Source organism: Diceros bicornis, chromosome 17 (assembly GCF_020826845.1).
Source record: "Diceros bicornis minor isolate mBicDic1 chromosome 17, mDicBic1.mat.cur, whole genome shotgun sequence".
Taxonomy (NCBI): domain Eukaryota; kingdom Metazoa; phylum Chordata; class Mammalia; order Perissodactyla; family Rhinocerotidae; genus Diceros; species Diceros bicornis.
The window spans coordinates 15,351,984-15,361,663 of record NC_080756.1 but is presented as its reverse complement, the minus strand read 5'-3'; positions in this window follow the sequence as shown (position 1 = coordinate 15,361,663).

Sequence of the window (9,680 nt, the reverse complement as noted above, 5' to 3'; positions counted from 1 at the left end):
TGACAGGAGATGCCATCTGGATGAGAAGTTTTTTTTATGGGAAGAGTTTGACATATGATTCAATTGCTTTAGTGCTTACCAAAAGAGATGATAATCAAAATATTTAACAGGTTGTTCAGTAATCACTATATAAAAAGGTTTATTATCAATAAGTCAATAATACAAAATATCCTCTTTTATCTTCTTACTAAACTGCTTAACTAGTAATAAAGATTTTAACACAAATCATTCTAAAGGTTTCCAAATCATTTGTTGATTTTTACAAATTGTTGGGGGTAATCTTTGGTGTGTCATGGTATCACTAAATGCTGTCTGAGCCACAGTTTGATGTCAGGGGACTAGACTAGACCAAGCCATTACCTCAGGTGTCCCATTAAACTGAAAGTCATTAGATGATGTGGCGTTTGAAAAAGTACATTTTCTTTCAACAAAATTGTTTATAATGCTGAATTCTCTCCAAGCTTCTGCTAAACAATATCAATTACATTTAAAATCTAACTTCTTGTCTTGTTCTTGATCTTCAGTCTTTCTTCATTAAGGGTGATATTACCTGTAGCTTTTTCCTAGATGCTTCTTATCAGGCTGAGGAAAATTACTGAGAGGTATTACCAGGAATAAATGTTGGGTTTTGTCAAATGCTTTTTCTACACCTACTGAGATTATATATACATCCTTCTTAGTCTATTATTATAGTAAATCACATTGACTTATGTTTGAATGTCAAACCAGCCTCACATTCCCGGTATATTCTCTGCTTGGTCATAGTGAATTATCCGTTTGATCCTTCATTGGATTTATTTACTAAAATTTTGTTTAGAAATGTTGCATCTGCGCTCACAAGAGATATTGGCCTGTAGTTGTCTTTTCTTCTGTTTCTGTCTGGTTTAATACCAACTTTACACTGGCTTCATGAAATAAATTAGGAAGTATTCCCTTGTTTTAAATCTATTGGAAAAGTTTATGTAGAATTGTTATTAAGTTTTTACTTAAATGTTTGGTATAATTCCCTGGTGAACCAATCTAGAGTTTTTCTTTGTGGGATAGTCTTTAACTATAATTTCAAATATTTGAATTGCTCTCAATGAAATGAAGTGGGACAGTCATTGAACTTACATATTTCTTTTCCATCTTTTAGGAATCACTGTCCTTCTTTGCCTACCAGTCACTGTCTTGAAAAAAATATATATATTTGTATGTATATGTGTGTTTATGTGTGATATTTATATCAGAGGGGAGAAGGAGAGAGGGAGTGGAGAGAAAGAGCATGTGAGAGAGAGAGAAAGAGAGGTGCTCTTCTGTTGTTATTGTTGATTTTGGCAGGAGAGGGAATCTGGTTCCTATTACTTCATCTTGGCTGGAATTAGAAGCCTAGTCATATCCCTTTCGTTTTCTAAGTCAAACTTCTTTTCTAGTCTTCTGAGTAGCAGCAAGGCAGTTAGTTTAGTTATTTTTTTTCTTTAATTATCAATTTAACTAGAGACTTCCATAGGTTATGGCCAATATCATATGCCCATTGCTTCTCATTGAACATTGCAGTTACTGATGGCAATTAAACCTAAATTTCCTACGGATAAAATTGTTCTACTGTTGATGAATTTGCCTGTAAAGTCTGTATGTTCAAGGAAGAAAGTCATATATTTCCATTTCTGATTTTGAAGAATATTTTCACTTTCTGAAAGCCAAATTCTTTTAGAGTGACACTTTGATTCTTAGGGTCACTTCTCTTAGTTCTCAGCATTTTCTGTTCCACCTTCAAGAATCCTCTTTGATTCTATGTCATAAGTTATTGGGTATTTATCATTAACAGACCAGGAACAAGTCCTTGTTTCCTTTCCAGGAATCCCCAGCCATTAATAATAGTATTGCAGGAGTCAGTCATGTGTCTTTTCTTATACTTGAAAATCTGATGTCTGATCATCTCTGTGTCTGAGTCCCAGGAGTCTCAGGTCTTTTTGCCCAATAGGTGTTGTTGTCCCTCCTTTCTGCACAGTGAAGCCACACTAATAATCTCTAGTAGGCTCTGCTCTGCTACTTTTACACTTTTGGGAAGACAGCCACCTGCATGCCTCAGTAACAATTTACTTTCTTCATACCAACTGAGTTTCTTTTAAAATTATTTTTGTTGTGAAGGATTACAAATTTCTTCTTTCTTGGGTAGCCTCTTTTATCTTTTTTTTCCTATTATTGAGTGTTCTTAGTGCTTATATCTGTGCTACTGTTGCTATTTGAATCATAGCTTAATTTTTCATAGTATGTGTGAGACATAGTAATAATGTTAGCTTACATATATAGCGCTGTGTTTTATATATACAGGTTTTTCTCACTATCGGAAAGTAGAGTGTTCCTATGAATCCTTTCTTAAGGCAAAATGATCTAAAATGAAGAAGCAATTATCATTAATTAATATAGAAAAAATTGGGGGACATTCCAAGACCCCCAAAATAATCTGCCAAACTATACAAAATAACAGATAAAACCTAAAATAATAATAACATACAGTAAAAGCAGGAATGATATGATAAATACACAGCCTGTATAAAGTAGAAATAGTGTACGTACAGAGTAGTTTCACTTACCAGAATCAAGAAGACAGTGAGCACACTGGAAGGCTGAGATGTAGTGGGAGTGATGATGGTGTATTAGACTGAAAGTCATTAGAGGTTGGGGTGCTGGGAGGTACGGGAGACTGGGGTGTAGGAGAGAGAAGACAAAGATCTTCTATTAACATGTCATTGTCATCTGAATCCATCAAGACAGGCAGGTTACTAACGTCTACACTTTATTCTATGTCTGCCTGCCTCGATGTCGAAGGTTGAGATTCGTTGTCTGCTGTGGCTGACGTGGAAGGCTTGAAATACGACAGTATGCTTGACTGCTTAGCCTCTATAATGGCTCACTGCAAACACTGAATTCTATTTTTGCTATTTGCCTTTTTTCGTAATAGCGAAAATCCTCTTTGGATTCCTTTTGGTTAGCAAAAACTGGTACTAATGTAGGTCTTGCACAAAAGCGAAGCGGCATAAAGTGAACTTTCAGATAGGGGAAGAAACCTGTGTTAACTTATTTAATCCACACAGCGACCTTGTGAGAAGGTACTATTGTTATCTCCAGTTTACAGATGAGGAACATATGTGATTGGAAAAAGAAATAAAATAGTAGGGATTGTGAAAAATGTATGAGAAAATAAGAAATTTAAGTATGTCTGATGTGTTGGGGAGAGATTATAAGTGCCGGTAGAGTTGAATATATAAACATTCAAAGATTAATAGATTTAAGTAAAAACTCAAAATGAGAACAGTTCGAGACAATGAAGATATGTTATACAAGAATACTCTTGTAACTGTAAATCAGTATAGTAGGAGAGTTACAGAATTTTAAGGTAGTTGACGTTATTTTAAGGTATTTTATAAAATATACTTTTTTTACTATGCATAACAAATTTATAGAAGAAATAATAAAAATAATATTAATTATGTACCAGGTGTGGTATTAGTTGACTGAGTGATGCATATCAGAAGATACTTTGCAAATTTGAAGGGTAAAGAAATCACATGTGCTCTTTGTTTTTATTGTCCAATTACTTTTGACTTGGTGTATCATTCGTCATTTTTATTTCTAATTATTTTAGGTTAGGAATTGTTTTTAGAGTTTGATATAAATCATGAAATGTATTTGTCATATAAATGCACAAAATTTCATTTATAATTATTGGAGTTTCATAAAATCTCAGAAGATTCTTCAAATTTTATGACCAAGACCGCATACTATATATAAAACATACTCTCTACTTTTATGTCATTCTTTAAAAGTATTTTAGAACCCAAGATAGAATCAGATGTATAAAGTGGAAACATAAAGAAACTAAAGGAATGCCTCAGCAGTGGGGTGAGCCTGGTTCATATAAGCAACATTTCACGACCACCATTAAATAAGTCTAACTAGTTTTGTATCCACTGGCATCAGAAAATCAAGAAATGGGTTATATTTATTACATATTTCTGTTGAATAAAGACAGAAATTCCTGGAAGTGATATTTGTTAAAACAGGGAAATGAAGGGTTAAGAATATTTTTAAGAAGAATCTGTTAGGGGCAGCCCCGTGGTATAGCGGTTAAGTGAGCGCTGCGCCGCTGGCGGCCTGGGTTCGGATCCGGGTGTGCACGGACGCACCGCTTGTCAGGCCACGCTGTGGCGGTGTCCCATATAAAGTGGAGGAAGATGGGCACGGATGTTAGCTCAGGGCCAGTCTTCCTCAGCAAAAAGAGGACGATTGGCATGCATGTTAGCTCAGGGCTGATCTTCCTCACACACACAAAAAAGAAGCATCTGTTATAATTAACAATGACTTTGATGACTTTGAGTGAGAAAACTGCTATTCTACCAGGAAGTAATATGATCAAGTTCACTGGTCCTCAAACTTCTACATAGGAACTGACTTCATTAAAGTCAGTTGGGAATCTGAAAAAATAAGTGAATGCTTCCCCATACTCATGTCATTAATAGAAAAATTTCAGTATTTAGATTAACTAAGAATGTGATGTGATCCAGGAATCAATTTAAGAGAAAAGCAAAACAAAACCTCCCAGATGATTCTGAGGAATGAGGGAGTTTGGTAAAAAATAACCTAATTGACCTCAAGGGCCCTTATTACTGCTCAAACAGACCACATTTATATATATTTTTCTAATTTACTTTCTTGGTTTTAAGAATAACTATATATATGCTATATACTGTATATATATATGGCTAGATCAAAGGACGTAGAACTTAAGGCAGATAATACATAGGAGGAATTTTCAATTCTGTCTTTGCATAAGGTAAAGAGTAAGATATTTCTTGAGGTTCAAACTGAAGACCCAGTCTAAGATTCTCTTTTGCTTCTAAGGAGTAAAAATGAGGTACATGAGACTTAGAAATAAATAGATTCACCTACTAAATGTTCTCAGATAGTTGAATGCATCTAATATATACTGTGAAGCATGTTTGTAATTATCTACACTTTCCTGAATGCTTTCTTTAAAGAACAATCAGCTGTTAAAATTCTTCAATGAAGAATCTTTGGAATCTTCTGGATCTTGAGTAAGGTACAGTAGTCCCCCCTTAGTTTCCATGGTTTCAGTTACCTGTTTTCGCTACAATCTGAAAATATTAAATGAAATATTCTAGAAATAAACAATCGATGAGTTTTATTTATTTATTTTTTTGTGAGGAAGATCAGCCCTGAGCTAACATCCATGCTAATCCTCCTCTTTTGTTTTGCTGAGGAAGAGCGGCTCTGAGCTAACATTTATTGCCAATCCTCCTCCTTATTTTCCCCCAAAGCCCCAGTAGATAGTTGTATGTCATAGTTGCACATCCTTCTAGTTGCTGTATGTGGGACGTGGCCTCAGCATGGCCAGAGAAGCGGTACGTCAGTGTGCGCCTGGGATCCGAACCCCAGGCTGCCAGCCCCGGAGTGCGGGCACTTAACTGCTAAGCCACTGGGCCGACCCCCAATCCGTAAGTTTTAAATTGCACACTGTTGAGAGTAGTGTGATGAAATCTCCTGTTATCCTACTCCGTCTAGCCGAGGCTGTGAGTCATCACTTTGGCCAGCATATCTACTCTGTATATGCTACCTGCCTATTAGTCACTTATTAGCCATCTCAATTATCAAAAAGACTGTTATGGTATCACTGTGCTTGTGGTCAAGTGACCCTTATTTTATTTAATAATGGCCCCAAAGCACAAGAGTAGTGATGTTGGCAATTCAGATATGCCAGAGAGAAGCCGTAAAGTGCTTCCTTTAAGTGAAAAGGTGAATGTTCTTCTATTAAGTGAAAAGGTGAAAGAAAAAAATTATATGCCGAGGTTGCTAAGATCTATGGTAAGAATGAATCTTCTGTCTGTGAAATTGTGAAGAAGGAAAAAAATTAGTGCTAGTTTAGCTGTTGCACCTCAAATATGTATGCATAGGAAAAAACAGTATATATAGGGTTCCATGCTATCACAGTTTCAAGCATCCACTGGGGGTCTTGTAACATATCCCTGCAGATAAGGGGGGACTACTGTACCTGGTTTTTAAAAAGTATACATTTTTCTGAAGGTAATTTTCTTAATTTAGCAAAAATTTCTTTTTTTTCTGTTCGACGTCTCATATATCCATTATTTATTGAGCACTTTCTCTTTCCCAGGTGCTACATATTTCATTTAATTTATATACATCACTCACTTTAGTCCTTACAACAGTAACTCTGTTTGGTAGATGTTTTAAAACATATTTTGATGTTGAGAAAACTGAGGCTCATGGAATTTGAACAGTTTGCCCAAGATTAGCTAGCCAGTGAGTGGCAAGATATGGATTAAGACTCCGGTTTATGGGAATTAAAATGCCAAAATTTTAACTAATAAGATATTTTGACTTCACAATAAAATAGTAATAGAAGCTAAATAAGTTTCGCTTCTTCTGACGCTATTGTACTTTTAATTGTATGAAAATTTCTAAATAAAAATGTGACTTCAAATATGACATTAAGTTCCTTGAAGAGAAGGAATTTTTGTTGTTGTTCAGAAATTAAATATAGTAATGGAAACACAGAATTAAAATATTTCTTTTTTTCCACTTGGATTTAATTGTTCAGATATATTAAAAATTAGTAATGTTTTGTCTGTATACCTGTCTAGTGTTTGACATTAAGACTGATAGTTATGTAAAAAAAGCAAAGAGAAAAACCTATGTAATAGAAATTTTTTTTGCCCTTTTTATTTGCATTAATGTTTTCAGTTTAATTAACAACATGTACAAGGAAAAACCACTTCTTGTAGGGGAAGTTAGTGTTGTACTTCAACCATAATGCTTCCATATAAACAGAATAATTCAAGTATCTAGGATGTTAATGCTTGACAGTAAAAGGAAGAAGATGTGCTGGTGTTTGGCTGCCAACAAGGGAGCAGAGAGCTACTAGCAATCAGAGATTTGCTATTCTGAAGTAGGAGGTGGAGGTTGAACAGTGTATGGCTAGTGTAGGTGGTAAGAGTTTGATTTATCATTTCAGATGACTTTCTTTAAGACTGAGGCTTCATTCTACCTCATGAAACAGTAATCCCAAATTTCCTAATATATTTTAAATAACAGAATGTTTTAAGACAGCCAAATTAACTGCATGTTGTGGTGGGAAAAGCAATTGTACTATATTTTCACCCAATTTCTCATTCCTAAAGCAAAAATAATTTTTTTAGGCGCTTGTTTGCTTGTTGAATTTGGTTAACATTTATTGTGCTTTTAAGATGTTCTATTAACTGTAAATATTGCTTTTCATACTCAGTTTCAACTTATTCTCATAACAATTGTATAAAGTAGGTATTATTAGTTTCTTCCATTTGACATAAGGGGACTTCAAGGCATTGAAAGTGTTGGTAATCTTAGATTCTCACAGACTGAAAGTGGTAAAATTTGGACACAGTCCATCTGATTTGAAAGCTCTAAACAAAAGCATAAAATGACTGGTGTTCTCACTGTCCCAGACATCCTTTGCCCATTTACATTTCTTATATCATAGTCACACAAATATACTAGAAAATATTATATGCAATATATTTGGTAACTGGGACTTCTAAATGTAAAGCTATTCTGTCAGATATGTTGCCAAGAAAACTTCACTTTCTTTTAGCATTTTTTCTCTTACTGGGAACTTCAAGAACCAAAAGTTGGCAAGACTTTCCATAGGCTTCATGATCATCATTCGCTTTCTCAAATGGGTCTCAGTTATGAAGAATGAACTGGTAAGTATTACTCAGAGGTGACTGAGTTTTTTCTGCTGGGGTTCAGAATGTCTCCAGAAGTACAGAGTCTCTTATTCTTACTCTTCTTGCTTATCTGCGGGATCATGGTGGTGGGAAATATCAGCATGTTAGTTGTCATTAAAATAGCCTCTAGACTTCACAAACCTATGTATTTCTTTCTATTTTACTGTGGGATATTTGACATATAACATTATATTAGTTTCATGTGTACAGCACAGTATTTTGATGTTTGTGTATACTGTGAAATGGTCAGAGCAATAGGTCTAGTTAACATCTGTCACCACAAAAAGTTACAAAAATGTTTTTTCCTGTTCTGAGTACTTTTAAGATTTGTTCTCTTAGCAACTTGCAAATATGCAATACAATATTATTGACTATATTTGCCATGCAGTACATTACATTCCCATGAATACTTTATTTTATAACTGGAAGTTTGTATCTCTTGACCCCCTTCACCCATTTTCATTTTTCCCACCCCCCAACCTCAAGCCCACCAATCAGTTCTCTGTATCTATTAGTTTTGTTTTGTTTGTTTTTTAGATTCCACATATAAGTGAAATCTATGGTATTTGTCTTTCTCTGTCTGACTTATTTCACTTAGTATAATACCCTATGGTCCATCCATGTTGTCACAAATGCCAAGATTTCATTCTTCTTTTATGGTTGGGTAGTATTCCATTGTATATATATTCCACATTTTCTTTATTCATTCATCAATGAATGCTTAGGTTGTTTCCATGTCTTGACTATTGTAAATAATGCTGCAAAGAACATGGGGTGCATTTTTTTTTGGGACATTTCCTGAGGTAGGCAGTTACCAATATGAACTTGCCTCTTAGAACTGCTTTTGCTTCATCCCATACATTTTGGTATGTTGTGTTTTCATTTGTCTCGAGGTATTTTTGGATTTCTTCATTGACTCACTCGTTGTTAAGTAGTGTGTTGTTTAATTTCCACGTAATTGTGATTTTCCAGTTTCCTTCTTGTAATTGATTTCTAGTTTTATACCATTGTGGTTGGAAAAGATGCTTGGAATGATTTCAATCTTAAATTTGTTGAGACTTATTTTGTGGCCTAACATATGATCTATCCTGGAGAATGTTCCATGTGCACTTGAGAAGAGTGTATATTCTGCTGCTTTTGGATGGAGTGTTCTCTATGTATCTATTAAGTCCATCTGGTCTAATGTATCATTTAGGGCAGATGTTTTCTTGTTGACTACCTGTCTTCACAGTCTATGCACTGATGTAATTGCTTTTTTAATCCATTTAGCCACTCTGTTTTAAAGTAACTATTACAGTATGTATTTATTGCCATTTTGTTAATTGTTTCCTGGCTATTTTGTAGTTCCTCTCTATTTCTTTCTTCTTCTCTTGCTTGCTTCCCTTATGGTTTGATGTCTTTCTCTAGTGTTATTGTTAGATTCCTTTCTCATTATCTTTTGTGTATCTACTGTAGGTTTTTGCTTAGTGGTTACCATGTGGCTCACATATGAGTACATATATACATGTATATATATATATATATATATATATACACACACACACACACATATAACATATATATATATAACAGTCTATTTTAAGTTGATAACAAGCTTATGATATAACATTTACATCTTCTATTTTGTGTATCCTGTAACTAATTATTATAGTTGTTTTTATTACTTCTGTCTTTTAACCTTTAACTAATTTCACTATATATTTACCTTTACCAGTGAGATTTTTGCTTTCATAGGTTCTTGTTTCTAATTAGTGCCGTTTCTTTTCAGGTTAAAGAAGATCCTTTAACATTTCTCGTAGGGTCAGTAGTGGCAATGAACTCTGTTAGCTTTTGCTTGTTTGGAAGACTGTTTACCTCTCCTACATTTCTGAATGATAATCCTGCTGGGTAGATTAT